Source organism: Ovis canadensis, chromosome 9 (assembly GCF_042477335.2).
Source record: "Ovis canadensis isolate MfBH-ARS-UI-01 breed Bighorn chromosome 9, ARS-UI_OviCan_v2, whole genome shotgun sequence".
In the NCBI taxonomy this organism is placed as follows: Eukaryota; Metazoa; Chordata; class Mammalia; order Artiodactyla; family Bovidae; genus Ovis; species Ovis canadensis.
In genome coordinates, this window is record NC_091253.1 from 48,999,398 (window position 1) to 49,013,641 (window position 14,244).

Here is a 14,244-nt window from a genome sequence, read left to right on the forward strand (position 1 = left end):
GGGAAACATGTTAATTATAAAGATTTTTTTAAGATTATTTTATTCAAACAAGATTTGCTGAAAACAGCTTTTCTATTAGGAAATTTATTTAATATGACTGAAATTTCCAGGAGTTAATTTTCATCCCAGGTTTTTGCTATAATAACACTGCAGATTTTCTTTATGCCACAAAGAAGCATCTTTACGTTATAAAAAAATAACATGTTTTTCATGCAATGTATAAACTTTATTATGCATTTTTTTAATTCCCTTTGCCAGATTCTAATATAATTTCAGAAGAAAATTCCTATTGAAGTTGACTGAATTCCAATGTAATTTGAAAGCAGTTAAAGTTTATCAAAGGAATTTTGCAGTAGAGTCATTCTGGAAATGAATCCAGCCCAAAAGGGAATAACACAAGCTTATATAGGTCTTTGGAGCAGTGCTAAGAAATTCCTTAATTTCCTAAAACTACAGTGTTGCATTGGATGGTGGCCATGTAAAAGCCTTACAAGGTCAGTCATTCATGCAGATTCATTGAAGTTTTAGAAATTGAAAAGTTTCTTAAAACTCAACAGCATCATCCCCAAATGAGTATTCCTGTATAACCAGAAGTAGAAAATTTCTAGTGTACTTTATTAAAGTGTAATCTAAGTCAAACACAACATAAAGTTTCCAATAAAACTTTTTCTTCTATGTTGTTATCATTTAAAAAAAGAAAAACCCACGTGAAGGGTCATGTGTCAGTTGCCAGGGTCACACAGACGTGGCACAGGAGCAACGTCCTGCTGGTCCAGTGGCTAGGACTTCACCTTCCAAGGCAGGGGATGTGCTTCCATTCCTGCTCAGGGAACCAACATCCCACATCTAACCCTAACTAACTGGAGAATAACGCTGCAGGGCAACTAGAACCGTGTGCCCCAACTAGAGAAGACTCTGAGCACTGTAATGAAGACCCAGCACAGCCAAAAGTTAAAAAAAAGAGTAGCAGAAGAAAACACCTCTAAACAAAGGAAGGGAACATAGCAAGAGAAACAAATGTTTCTGTGAGCCTCTCTTTAGGGATTGTGTTACGTCATTGATGTACAATGCCTCATCTTTTACATAATACTCTATACTATGATGCAAATAATATTCTGTATGAAAGTAAATAGAGGTTGCTTTTTATCATATCAATATCTGCTCTATTAATATACTCTAACAGAAGTGCATGGATTCTAAGGAAAATGAGATTTCTGGGGTGCCTCTTCATGCACATGCTATCTTGAGGCACAGTCTTGTAGAGGTCTGACTTGAAAGTCATTAATCAGCACATACTAATTAATTGCTCTTAAATAGAAAAATAAAATGGAGAAAATTTCAGAGTAAGTAATAAACACAGTAGGTTAATGACTATTATTGTTATGTCAGCTTCACTTTCAGGAAACGTTAAGGTATCCAAAAGCATGAGTCTACCCTCAATCACAATGATGGTATTTGACACACAGTTTTGCTTACTCAAGTGAAAATTCCAAAAGGAACTTGACAGCCTAACCTTTTGAGTAACGTACCATCTTAGATGACAGAGCATTACAGCCAGAATGGCCACATGAGAAGCTCCACAGACTTGCTTCCTAGTGATATAACCATACCTGACAGAATTTCTTTTAAAAGTGAGGGGAGAACTTCCCTGGTGGTCCAGTGACCAAGATTTTGCCTTCCAATGCAGGAGGTGCAGGTTCAATCCCTGGTCAGGAAGCTAAGATCCCACATGCCTCATGTGCAAAAAATGAAAACATTAAAAAAAAAAAAGAAACAATATTGTAACAAATCCAGTAGAAACTTCAAAAATGGTCCAGAAGAAAAACTTTAATTAAAAAAAAAGATGAAGAAATGCAAAGTGTCCATAAATTTTCTTAAGGACATGTAACAAATGGAGAAAAATGTATTCAAGAAAACTCTCCTGAATCTCAGTAAAAATATTTGGAATCTGAGCCATAAACACACTCATTCCAGTTTAGTAGGATTAAATATCCATTTTAGGTGGGTATGGCCAGGAAGATGAGGTTCCTTCTTCCCTCAAACCTCAATCAAGGGATCCTTAAAAGGTTTACAGAGGCTAAATTTCAAGAGCCCCTAAGCCCCCTTCCTCCACCCAACCCCCACTCACAGAGCAGAGGTTTTCCACCCAGAGGCAGACTGAGAATACCAAGACCTTGCTCACCTTAACCTCAGCTTATTCATAGGGTGGAAGTTTCATGCTGGGCAAGACAAGCCACAAAACCAAAAAACCAGAGGCTTCGCCCCGACCCAGGACACTGCTTGCAAAGCAGGAGAGTCAATTCACAAGAAGCAAACCACTGTCCCCACCCACAGCCCCAGAGATATGACTCCGACTGCCCAAGTGTCTACCACGAGCCATCTTGGCTTCCATTTTCAGGGATAGTTGGTGTGATTTTTTTTTAATTTGCATTTAATGCTTTTCATTATTACAACCTCCACCCAACACATCTAAAATTTCTCAACACATACTACCTAACTGCATCTGTATTATTTCTAACTTTGATATTTCGTATCATGAAATCCCTCAAAATTGGGTCTATGTTACTGAAGTCATTAGTTTTACAAGAATAATTATAACGACGACTAATAACATGTACTAAGTACTAGCTTTGTGCCAGCCACTCTACTGCTTTACATAAATTATCTCGTTCTGCCACATCTAATTGCATCTAAGCATATGCTTAAATTAGCCAGTAGCACTTAATATTAATTAAAATAAATATATTGATCATCTTCAAAAGAAATATCTCAATATACTGATGTGAAGCCTATAGAACAAAATATTTTAAAGACTTACACAATGTACACCACTTAATTATTATGCCATACTATTAAATTTATGTTTCTATTATGGAAAATAAAGCTATAAAACAAAAATAAAGTATCTGCTTTTTATCCTATTTATTTCTTACACCTTTCTCAAATTTCTAGAAACCACAGCTTCTCATATGTCAAATAAATATGATTAGATTCGTATATTCAATTAAATTGTCTAACTAAGAAAATAATATATAAAGTAAGTATTATGTTCTTGCATTAACTCCCAAATTATGTTTTATAACAAATCACCCTGACATTAATCATGGTATGACGATTGAAAAGTAACACAGGATAAGATTTTTACTAATCCTTCACATTCCATTTTGAAGCTGTATGCTGCTCTTGATCAGAACTCTCAATTTATTATCAAGAATTACATTATTCTCCGAATGAGTGAATTTTCTGTTGGAGACAGGAAATGAAGGACTGCAAATGCTGGAAATGTATTTTTCCTGTCTCAGTGTTAATACATGATATATATGCATTCATATTAACAATAACTCTGAAAACTAGTTTCATTTCCTCTACACATAAGCAATAAACAGTAAGTGCAAAAATGTGAATACTAGCAGCAGTGATGTGGATACAGAATATGGGGCTCCATTTGAATGTACAGCCATTTCTAATATTTCATTAGAGCTCGTGTACAGGCAACTGTCGCAGATGTCCATCACAGTTGGATTAGACAAAGAAAACAATGCAGGCTTTGAGGATAAACCGAAGCTGCAGCTCAAAGTTTCCGTTTCTTATCCAAGGACACCATAGGACCATTGTCTTCCTCCTTCAAGGCAAAAAAGGAGTCAATTATGTTACTGGTATTCTTCCACAGCAAACAGAAAAGTCTTTTCTACAACCCAACAAGAGACAGCAACAATGAGAAATTTTGTAAGAAAACGTGGAAATTTCAAAAGTATCTTCATGCTTATGTTTGGCATCTCTGAAATTTTTCTACAAAGTCTACCATAACTTTATTTCTTTGACAGAATCTATTAAAGCAAAATTTCATAGAAACATATATTTTCAAGCCAAATAAATGAATGCTTGAACTGTTTTCTAAACAAAGAATTTGTATGTCATGCAAAATAATAAAGCTTTTAGTAGCTGTCATTAATTTCCTGTGTAATAATTGCAGGTGGTAACTAAGCACAAAGACCACTTCTTCCTAGTCCCCAAATTCTATTAAATAAATGAAGAAATAATAAATACAGAATAATATAGGAAACAAGCATACATTTTGAGATAACTAAGAGTCTTCTCATTTAGAAAACAATATCAGCTAAGATTTTCATTCAATACATCTACTCATGTTACAACAGATGGGCTGGGGAAACTCACAACTGGTTCATACAGTTGCTAAACATAAACTAGTCCAGTTTTTTGGGCAACAAGTATCTATCAAAATTATGCATGTACTTTTCCCCCAAAATTACACTTCTTGGAACTTATGATAGAGATACAATCACCTAATTATATAAAAATTTTATGTGTAAGAATATTCACTGCAGAAAAAAAAAACTAGAGAAAAACCAAGCAATTTCCTTCTTTAATAAACTATGATACAATAGAATACTTTTTAAGTTGTTCATACATGATACATGTATGGATTTCCTTGTACATATGTACACACACATGACCACACATGTATGTATATATTCACATCAGTTCAGTTCACTTCAGTCACTCAGTCATGTCCGACTCTTTGTGACCCCATGAACCTCAGCAAGCCAGGCCTCCCTGTCCATCACCAACTCCCGAAGTTCACTCAAACCCATGTCCATTGAGTTGGTGATGCCATCCAACCACCTCATCCTCTGTTGTCCCCTTCTCCTCCTGCCCTTAATCCCTCCCAGCACCAGGGTCTTTTCAAATCAATCAGCTCTTCACATCAGGTGGCCCAAGTATTGGAGTTTCCAGCTTCAATATCAGTCCTACCAATGAACACCCAGGACTGATCTCTTTTAAGATGGACTGGTTGGATCTCCTTGCAGTCCAAGGGACTCTCAAGAGTCTTCTCCCACATCATAGTTCAAAAGCATCAATTCTTCAGCACTCAGCTTTCTTTATATTCCAACTCTCACATCCATACATGACCACTGTAAAAACCAGTCTTGACTAGATGGACCTTTGTTGACAAAGTAATATCTCTGCTTTTTAATATGCTGTCTAGGTTGGTCATAACTTTCCTTCCAAGGAGTAAGCGTCTTTTAATTTCATGGCTGCAATCACCATCTGCATCAATCTTGGAGCCCAGAAAAATAAAGTCAGCCACTGTTTCCACTGTTTCCCCACCTATTTGCCATGAAGTGATGGGACCGGACGCCATGATCTTTGTTTTCTGAATGTTGAGCTTTAAGCCAACTTTTTCACTCTCTTTCACTTTCATCAAGAGGCTTTTTAGCGCCTCTTCACTTTCTACCATAAGGGTGGTGTCATCTGCATATCTGAGGTTATTGATATTTCTCCCGGCAATCTTGATTCCAGCTTGTGCTTCTTTCAGCCCAGCGTTTCTCATGATGTACTCTGCATAGAAGTTAAATAAGCAGGGTGACAATATACAGCCTTGACGTACTCGTTTTCCTATTTGGAACCAGTCTGTTGTTCCATGTCCAGCTCTAACTGTTGCTTGCATATAGGTTTCTCAAGAGGCAGGTCAGGTGGGCTGGTATTCCCTATATGGAACAACTTATTAGAAAACATTAATAATGCTAGGGTATATATTTCCAAACTAAATTTCAAATAAGATAATGAGCCATAATCAAATATTTTAAGATTATGCCTCAAAGATATGATTTTGAAGGTAAAATAGGATGCTGTTTATATATGCATTTGACAACTATAACCCAACAAATTATAAATCAAAGTGACTGACATAAAACTAACTGATGATCCACATTGTCAAGCCTCAGAATTTTAGAGCTTTTTAAAGGAAGCCTAAAGGTCAGCCTGCATGAATTTTTTGAAAAAGGAAAATAAACTGGAGGCCCCCCTGCCACTTGCTCAAATATGTTCCACATAACTCTGGAGGTTAGGTGGAAAAAATGGATCTATAGTCAAAAAAACAGTGAAAACTCTGATCAAATTGAGTAAAACATGATTCTTTCACACTAAATCATTTGTCTCCAATACGCTAATGTGCATTGTTAATCTCCAAAAGGAAAATATTATATTCAGGATTTCCCAATGTATGGGAACAGTCACCTCTTAATCAAGCAAACATCTCGAGGGAACACTGCTCTGCAGAACACAGTTGGGAAAGGGTGTTCTAGAGACAGAGATTCCAAGTTTATGAAAGTAATTCAATTTCATTTTAAGAATATATCCAATTATTCTAAAAATTAAGCTGTGTGCACTGTGCTTAATCACTCAGTCATGTCCAGCTCTTTGCAATTCCATGGACCATAGTTCACCAGGCTCCTTTGTCCATGGGGATTCTCCAGGCAAGAATAATGGGCTGGATTGCCGTTCCTTCCCCCAAGGGATCTTCCCAACTCAGAGATCGAACCTGGGTTTGCTGCATTGCAGGCAGATTCTTTACCACCTGAGCCATGAGGGAAGCAAAAAATTAAGCTACCATGGCCAAAACATCAATTAGACAAAAGACAGATAGATAGATCCTGTTTTCCTTCTCTCAGCCACCACCACTCTACACACACACACAGACACACACACATCACACACTGTAAACCCTTCCCTTCCATGTCCCAATACAGTATAGAGTAATTTTGGTGGGATCAATATTCAATTTCTTTTATTGTGATGATGTAAATATTATCTGGCTTCCCAGGTGGTGTTATGCTAAATAACCTACCTGAGAATGCAGGAGACATAAAAGATGCAGGTTTGATCCCTGGGTTGGGAAAATCCTCCGGAGGAGGGAATTCAAACCCACTCCAGTTTACAGAGGAGTCTGGTGGGCTACAGTCCATAGGGTTGCAAAGAGTCGGATACCACTGAAGTAACTTAGCAAAAATAGAAATATTATTCAGAGCTGAACTACCTATATTAATATATCATTCATTTTCCTTTCTTGCACAACTTTCTGTTTTCTCTGGAATGAACTGTTATCTCAAGCTTTCCCCACCTAGGTACTCAATCCCAAATTGCCTACAATTGTCCGACTCTCCTCTCAAGAAGTTAAGACATATCACGCAGTCTATCAACTTTGTATTTCTGGAGGAAGCTGTTCTAGAACCTTCTCGCCTGCTAATATCCAGACTCACACCCTCCACGCTGGCCACCTCACTTCACCATCACTCTGGGGATCTCCTTTGCCTTTCCCCTTTGTCAGATCTCCTGTTTCCTGGATCCCACACCTGTTTCCTTGGATTACTTTGGTCAAGCACATCTGCCATTTGAGTAGAGGTCTTCCTGCCAGGGTATTGACGGATGAGTGGGGGAGGAGGTGCACCGTAAAGATGTTATTTAATCGCCCTGTCTTCAGAAAGGTTTCCCAACCCTCAATCGAGCCTATGTGCTCTAAGAGGAACTCTGCCTTCATCACAGCATAAGGACTTCCAGGGCTCCACCACAGATTAGGAGGGCTCTTGAAGATGTAACTGCTTCTCCAACAGCTATTAACAAGTCCAGATGATTTGAGCCTCCTTCAACTTCTAGACACATCCATTGCCACCAATTCCTGGGACTTTGAGAGATACCGTCATTAAACAACCTTGTTCCTCGTGTGTGATAAATCTATTCCCGCACAACCACCTGCTTCCAAAATACTGTTCCTGCCTTCTCTTCGTTTTCTCTAATCTTTTAAGTTTTCATACTTAAAAAAAAAAAAAAAACTCTTTCCTGTTATTTTAACACACTTCATGGTGGAAACAAAACTAAAAGCCTTTCTGTTTAATGGATTAGCATGATTTGATACACAAGCTCCTTTTTACGCATTTGTATATTTTCTAAACTTTCTCTAATAAGTCTATCATTTGGTAATCAGAACATAAATTTACTTGCAGGGAAGGAAAGGTGACACAGATATACAGAATGGACTTGTGGACACAGTGGGGAAGGGAGAGAGTGGGACAAATGGAGAAAATAGCATCAATATATATATGCTATTGTGTGTAAAGTGGATAGCTGGTGAGAAGTTGCTGTAAAACACAGGGAGCTTAGCTCTGTGCTCTGTGATCACCTAGAGAGCTGGGATCTGGGGAGAAGAGGGAGGCTGAACTGGGAAGGGGATATATATATATATATATAATTATGGCTGATTCACGTTGTTGTATGGCAGAAACCAACACAATACTGTAAAAACTTTTTTTTAAATTTACCTGCTATAATAATCTGAAGAAATAACATTTGAAATATACAAAGGTAATCAGGCTGACTTTCTCCCTTGTTAGGACTTCCTCCAAATACTCATTTATCTATATATAAATAATAAGAAAGTTTAACTATAAAAGGAAATTTTCTATTACCCAATGATCATTGTTCATAATGAGACCTTGAAGTAAGGCCATAATCTTAACAAGTCTTCTAAATCATCAGCTATTTCAATATAATTATAACAGATGCTATCTTTCATGTGACTATTTCTGAACCTTAAATTATCTTCTATGAAGACACCCTAGGGAATGAGCGCAAATCAAATTACCACTGAAGAACTTCCTGAAAAGCTCTCAAAAATAAAAAAGCACATGTGCACACGAGTCCTTCTTAGAAGTTGCAGAGTTGCTTGGCTGACCTTTGTTTCAGGGAGTTTGGTTCAGCTAATTGATAACCCACTGCTGTGTCCCTCTTTAAGTAAGATAATTCGGTAAAAAAATCTCCAAAAGCAGAGTCTTCATACTACAATAAAAAATATTAAAGAATTTTTTAAAATAGAAAGAAAGAGACTCAGAGATATTAGTAACTTTGTCAAGGCCACACAGATAACTGGTGGTGGAGTCAGAATGGAGCCCAAGCCATCCATCTGCCGCTGAGCCACAGGGGCCTCCACATTCAACCCAGTGCTCATCACTGACAGGAGGGTTTGAGAGACACTTGTTGCTTCATTCTATCATGTATTATTTGAATTTTCTGCTGCGAGCATGTGTTCTATTTAGAGACACAGGGAAAAAGAACAGAAAGAAAATCAAAGAGTGACTCTTGCCACAGAAATTTCAATAGGTAAATGGAGATGAACACATTTCAAGACAGCGAGGAGTAAAAAAGGAGATGAGAAAGAGGTGAAAAGCATAAAGTGACCGATTTTTAAAAGGGCAAAAACACCTTGAACCCATGATGCAAGCATAAATTAGCCTAACACTTAGAGGATATTGGGCCTTCCCAGGTGGCGCTATTGGTAAAGAATCAGCTTGCCAATTCAGGAGACACAAGAGACATGGGTTCAGTCCTTGGGTTGGGAAGATTCCCTAGAGAAGAGAACGGCAATCCACTCTAATATTCTTGCCTGGGAAATCCCATGGACAGAGGAGCCTGGCTGCCTACAGTCCATGGGGTCACAAAGAGTCAGACACGACTGAGTGACTGAGCAGCAACTGGGGATATTAGCAATGTGATACCAAAAGTGAAAACTTGGATGTCCTTTTTCCCTAGAAATCTCAATCCTAAGAACCTATCTAAAGAGATAAGGAAGGACTTCCCTGGTGGTCCAGTGCTTAAGACTCTACTTTCTAATGCATAGAGAGCACAGGTTCAATCCCTGGTTGACAAGCTAAGATCCCACATGCTTTGTGGTGCAGCCAATAAATAAATAAATATTTTTTTAAAAAAAAGAGAGATAAGGAGGCAAAGATATGCAAGGACTTCATAATTATATGCCCTTTGTTATTTGAAATGTGCAGTGAAAAGAGCTCAGGGTTTGCAATGAAACCTGCCTGGGTGTGAACCTTGGGTTTGCAGTGTACTGTCTGTGACCTGAGCAAGTTATTCAACCCCTCTCAGACTTAGGGTCTTTATTTCTAAAATGAAAATAAAAGAACATGCCTCACGAGATCAAGGTGAGGATTAAATGAGATAAAATTTAGCCCAGGGTCTGAAACACAAAACAGCGTTCGTTCTTTCCTGTCATCGCTCACTAGAATGTGCCACTTAGAATGAAGGTGTAGGGTTTCTCTGGTGATTCATGGTAAAGAATCTGCCTGCCAGTGCAGGGGACATGGGTTCCATCCCCAGTCCAGGAAGATCCCACGTGCTGCAGAGCGACTCCGCCTGTGTGCCACAACTGCTAAGCCTGTGCTCCAGCGACTGGGAGCCACAATTACTGATGCCCACACACCTATAGACCATGCTCCGCAACATGAGAAGCTGGCACAAGGGGAAGCCTGTAAACTGCAACAAAGACCCAGCACAGTCAAAATAAAATAATAAAGTAAACACATTTTCAAACTGTAACCAAAACTCAAGAACACATCAGGTTGCTTTGTATATTGCATACATGTTGTTATTGTTTAACTGCTAAGTCATATCCAATGCTTCTGCACCAAAGTATCATAAACCGCTAAATTTAGCTTTTAAAGTTCTTCCCAAGCAAATCTACCTTATGCTATTTTGACACTTTCTCAATCTCAATTAGCACTAAACTCATTAACAGAACTGTTTTATACACAACAGTGAGTCACATTTTTCTTCCTTCTTCCCTAATCCCAAGTGTGTTGTAAGGGTGATTGAGTATCTAATTACTTCTTAATTGAATGCACATATTACACATTTTTCACTAGGTTCAAGTTTAATGCTTTCAGTCCAGGAATCAAAGTCAATGAAATTAAGTTGAATTGGGATTTGAGCAACTATTTTAAGGAGCAGATCTGTATTATGTCTAATTATAAGTAAATGTGGATTTTAGCATTATTTCCTATGGAAATATTTCAGGTCAAGAAATGTGCCATAAATGACTAATTTAGATGATTAATAACACTGTTATTCTTATTTACAATCTTTTATTCCTCATTACAGTGATTTTATTGCTGGGACCCACTAAACATAATCATTCTTGAAATAAAAGATACCATTAGAGAACCATTGGTTGTACCTCGACTAAAATTAAAATCAACATTCATTCATGTTTGTGAAAAATTACATGAGCTTCTCTGTACCATAAAGGTTACTGGAAATCTCACATGCTGCTAACACAAGAAAAACATAAATCTTGGAATACATTCATCAAAAATATTCATTTATGGTAAACCATAAAAAATATTACTATCAAAATGGTGCTCCAATTCAGTTCATACTTTACCAGGAGACTATTTCTTGAGGTTTTTTTGTTTTTATTTTTCCTTTTGCATTATGCAAGAGTTAAAATAAAAAACCTCTGAAGTAGGTATCTCATACAATGAAGGTTTGTTTGCTATTCCTAGATATGGAAATCAACCATCTGTAATAATTTAGTTGAAGGCCTCTTCAGGCAGAAGACTAGATTAAATAACTTTCTGAGATCCAATTCAACTCCACGCTTCTAAGATGTCTTTGAAAATATATTCTACAGACAAGCCATCAAAACTTGTGAGTTTCTAACCACTAAAAGTATAAGAATTTAGAAATTGCGCAGGCATTTAAAGAAGCAATGTGATAGAAAATTTGTTGTTTTTCAGTCGATAAGTCGTGTCTAACTGTTTGCAACCCCATGGACTGCAGCACACCAGGTTTCCCTGTCTGTCACCATCTCCCAGAGTTTATTCAAACTCATGCCCATTGAGTCTGTGATGCCATCCAAGCATCTCATCCTCCGTCATTCCCTTCTCCTCCTGTTTTCAATCTTTCCCAGCATCAGAGTCTTTTCCAAAGAGTTGGCTCTTTGCATTAGGTGACCAAAGTATTGGAGCTTCAGCTTCAGCATCAGTTCTTCCAATAAATATTCAGGGTTGATTTCCTTTAGGATTGACTGGTTTGATCTCCTTGCAGTCCAAGGGACTTTCAAGAGTCTTCTCCAGAGCCACAGTTCAAAAGCATCAATTGTTCAGCACTCACCTTGCTTTATGGTCCAACTCTCACATCTGTAAATGACTACTGGAAAATCACAGCTTTGACTATACAGACATGATAGAAAACAGACTCATCCAAAACCAACATGGTTTTACTGTTTTAACAATTAATTTATTCTGAGAATGGTATTGCTGTGCTTTATCGCTCAGTCGTGTCCAACTCTTTGGACCTGATGGACTGTAGCCTGTCAGGATTCTCTGTCCATGGGGATTCCTGGGCAAGAATACTAGAATAAGTTGCCATGCCGTCCTCCAGATCTTCCCAACCCAGGGATCAAACCCAGGTCTCCCGCATTGCAGGCAGATTCTTAACCATCTGAGCCACCAGGGAAGCCCATTAATATTGAAGTAGGTAGCCTATCCCTTCTCCAGGGGATCTTACCAACACAGGGATTGAACCAGGGTCCCCTGCAATGCAGACAGTTTCTTTATCAGCTGAGCTACCAGGGAAGCCTGAAAATGATATTACATAGTGTCAAATCTCTTGATAGGAGAAACCTCCATATTCAGTTCAGTTCAGCTGCTCAGCTGTGTCCAACTCTGTGACCCCACGAATCGCAGCACACCAGGCCTCCCTGTCCATCACCAACTCCCGGAGTTCACTCAGACTCACATCCATCGAGTCCGTGATGCCATCCAGCCATCTCATCCTCTGTTGTCCCCTTCTCCTCCTGCCCGCAATCCCTCCCAGCATCAGAGTCTTTTCCAAGGAGTCAACTCTTCACATGAGGTGGCCAAAGTACTGGAGTTTCAGCTTCAGCAACATTCCCTGCAAAGAAATCCCAGGGCTGATCTCCTTCAGAATGGACTGGTTGGATCTCCTTGCAGTCCAAGGGACTCTCAAGAGCCTTCTCCAACACCACAGTTCAAAAGCATCAATTCTTCGGCACTCAGCTTTCTTCACAGTCCAACTCTCACATCCATACATGACCACTGGAAAAACCATAGCCTTGACTAGACGGACCTTTGTTGCCAAAGTAATGTCTCTGCTTTTAAATATGCTATCTAGGTTATTATCCAACAAATATTTCAGATTCTGTATAAGATATTGGACATTGTCTAGACTATTTTAGCATTGTATGCTACCAAAACCAGTTTTAACTGGCCTGTTTGTTTAATTAAAACTGAAGGATCAGAATGATCAGAATGGCCATCATAAAAGGACTACAAGCAGGAAATAAGGAAGGAGTGTGAAGAAAAAGGTACCCTCCTGCACTGTTGGTGGGAATGTAGATTGGTACAGCCACTACGGAGAATATACGAAGGTTCCTTAAAAGACTAAAAATAGAGTTACCATCAGTTCAGTTTAGTTCAGCTCGGTCACTCAGTCATGTCTGATTCTTTGTGACCCCATGAACCTCAGCAAGCCAGGCCTCCCTGTCCATCACCAACTCCCGGAGCCTGCCCAAACCCATGTCCATCAAGTTAGAGATGCCATCCAGCCATCTCATCCTCTATCGTTCCCTTCTCCTCCTGCCTTCGATCTTTCCCAGCATCACAGTCTTTTCAAATGAGTCAGCTCTTCACATCAGGTGACCAAAGTATTGGAGTTTCAGCTTCAAAATCAGTCTTTCCAATGAACACGCAGGACTGATCTCCTTTAGGATGGACTGGTTGGATCTCCTTGCAGTCCAAGGGACTCTCAAGAGTCTTCTCCAATATCACAGTTCAAAAGCATCAATTCTTCAGTGCTCAGCTTTCTTTATAGTTCAACTCTCATATCCATACATGACCAATGGAAAAACCATAGCCTTGACTAGACGGACCTTTGTTGGCAAAGTAATGTCTCTGCTTTTGAATATGCTATCTAGGTTGGTCATAACTTTTCTTCCAAGGAGTAAGCGTCTTTTAATTTCATGGCTGCAGTCACCATCTGCAGTGATTTTGGAGCCCCAAAAAATAAAGTCTGACACTGTTTACACTGTTTCCCCATCTATTTCCCATGAAGTGATGGGACCAGATGCCATGATCTTCATTTTCTGAATGTTGAGCTTTAAGCCAACTTTTTCACTCTCCTCTTTCACCTTCATCAAGAGGCTCTTTAGTTCCTCTTCACTTTCTGCCATAAGGGTGGTGTCATCTGCATATCTGAGGTTATTGATATTTATCCCGGCAATCTTGATTCCAGCTTGTGCTTCCTCCAGCCCAGCGTTTCTCATGATGTACTCTGCATGTAAGTTAAATAAGCAGAGTAACAACATACAGCCTTGACGTACTCCTTTTCCTATTTGGAACCAGTCTGTTATTCCATGTCCAGTTCTAACTGTTGCTTCTTGACCTGCATACAGGTTTCTCCAGAGGCAAGTCAGGTGATCTGGTATTCCCATCTCTTGAAGAATTTTCCAGTTTCTTGTGATCCACACAGTCAAAGGCTTTGGCATAGTCAATAAAGCAGAAATAGATGTTTTTCTGGAACTCTCTTGCTTTTTCCATGATCCAGCAGATGTTGGCAATTTGATCTCTGGTTCCTCTG

The 14,244-nt window shown here is 38.8% G+C and overlaps 1 protein-coding gene across 1 annotated transcript in view; it reads right to left on the reverse strand.

Moving 5' to 3' along the window:
- Positions 1–594: 594 nt before the first annotated feature.
- Positions 595–14,244, reverse strand: part of CA8 (carbonic anhydrase 8) — an 87,551-nt gene continuing 73,901 nt past the window's right edge. The window contains exon 9 of the mRNA XM_069601029.1: positions 595–3,622. The gene's annotated coding sequence lies outside the window, so the exon portion shown is untranslated. The remainder of the gene's footprint in view (positions 3,623–14,244) is intronic.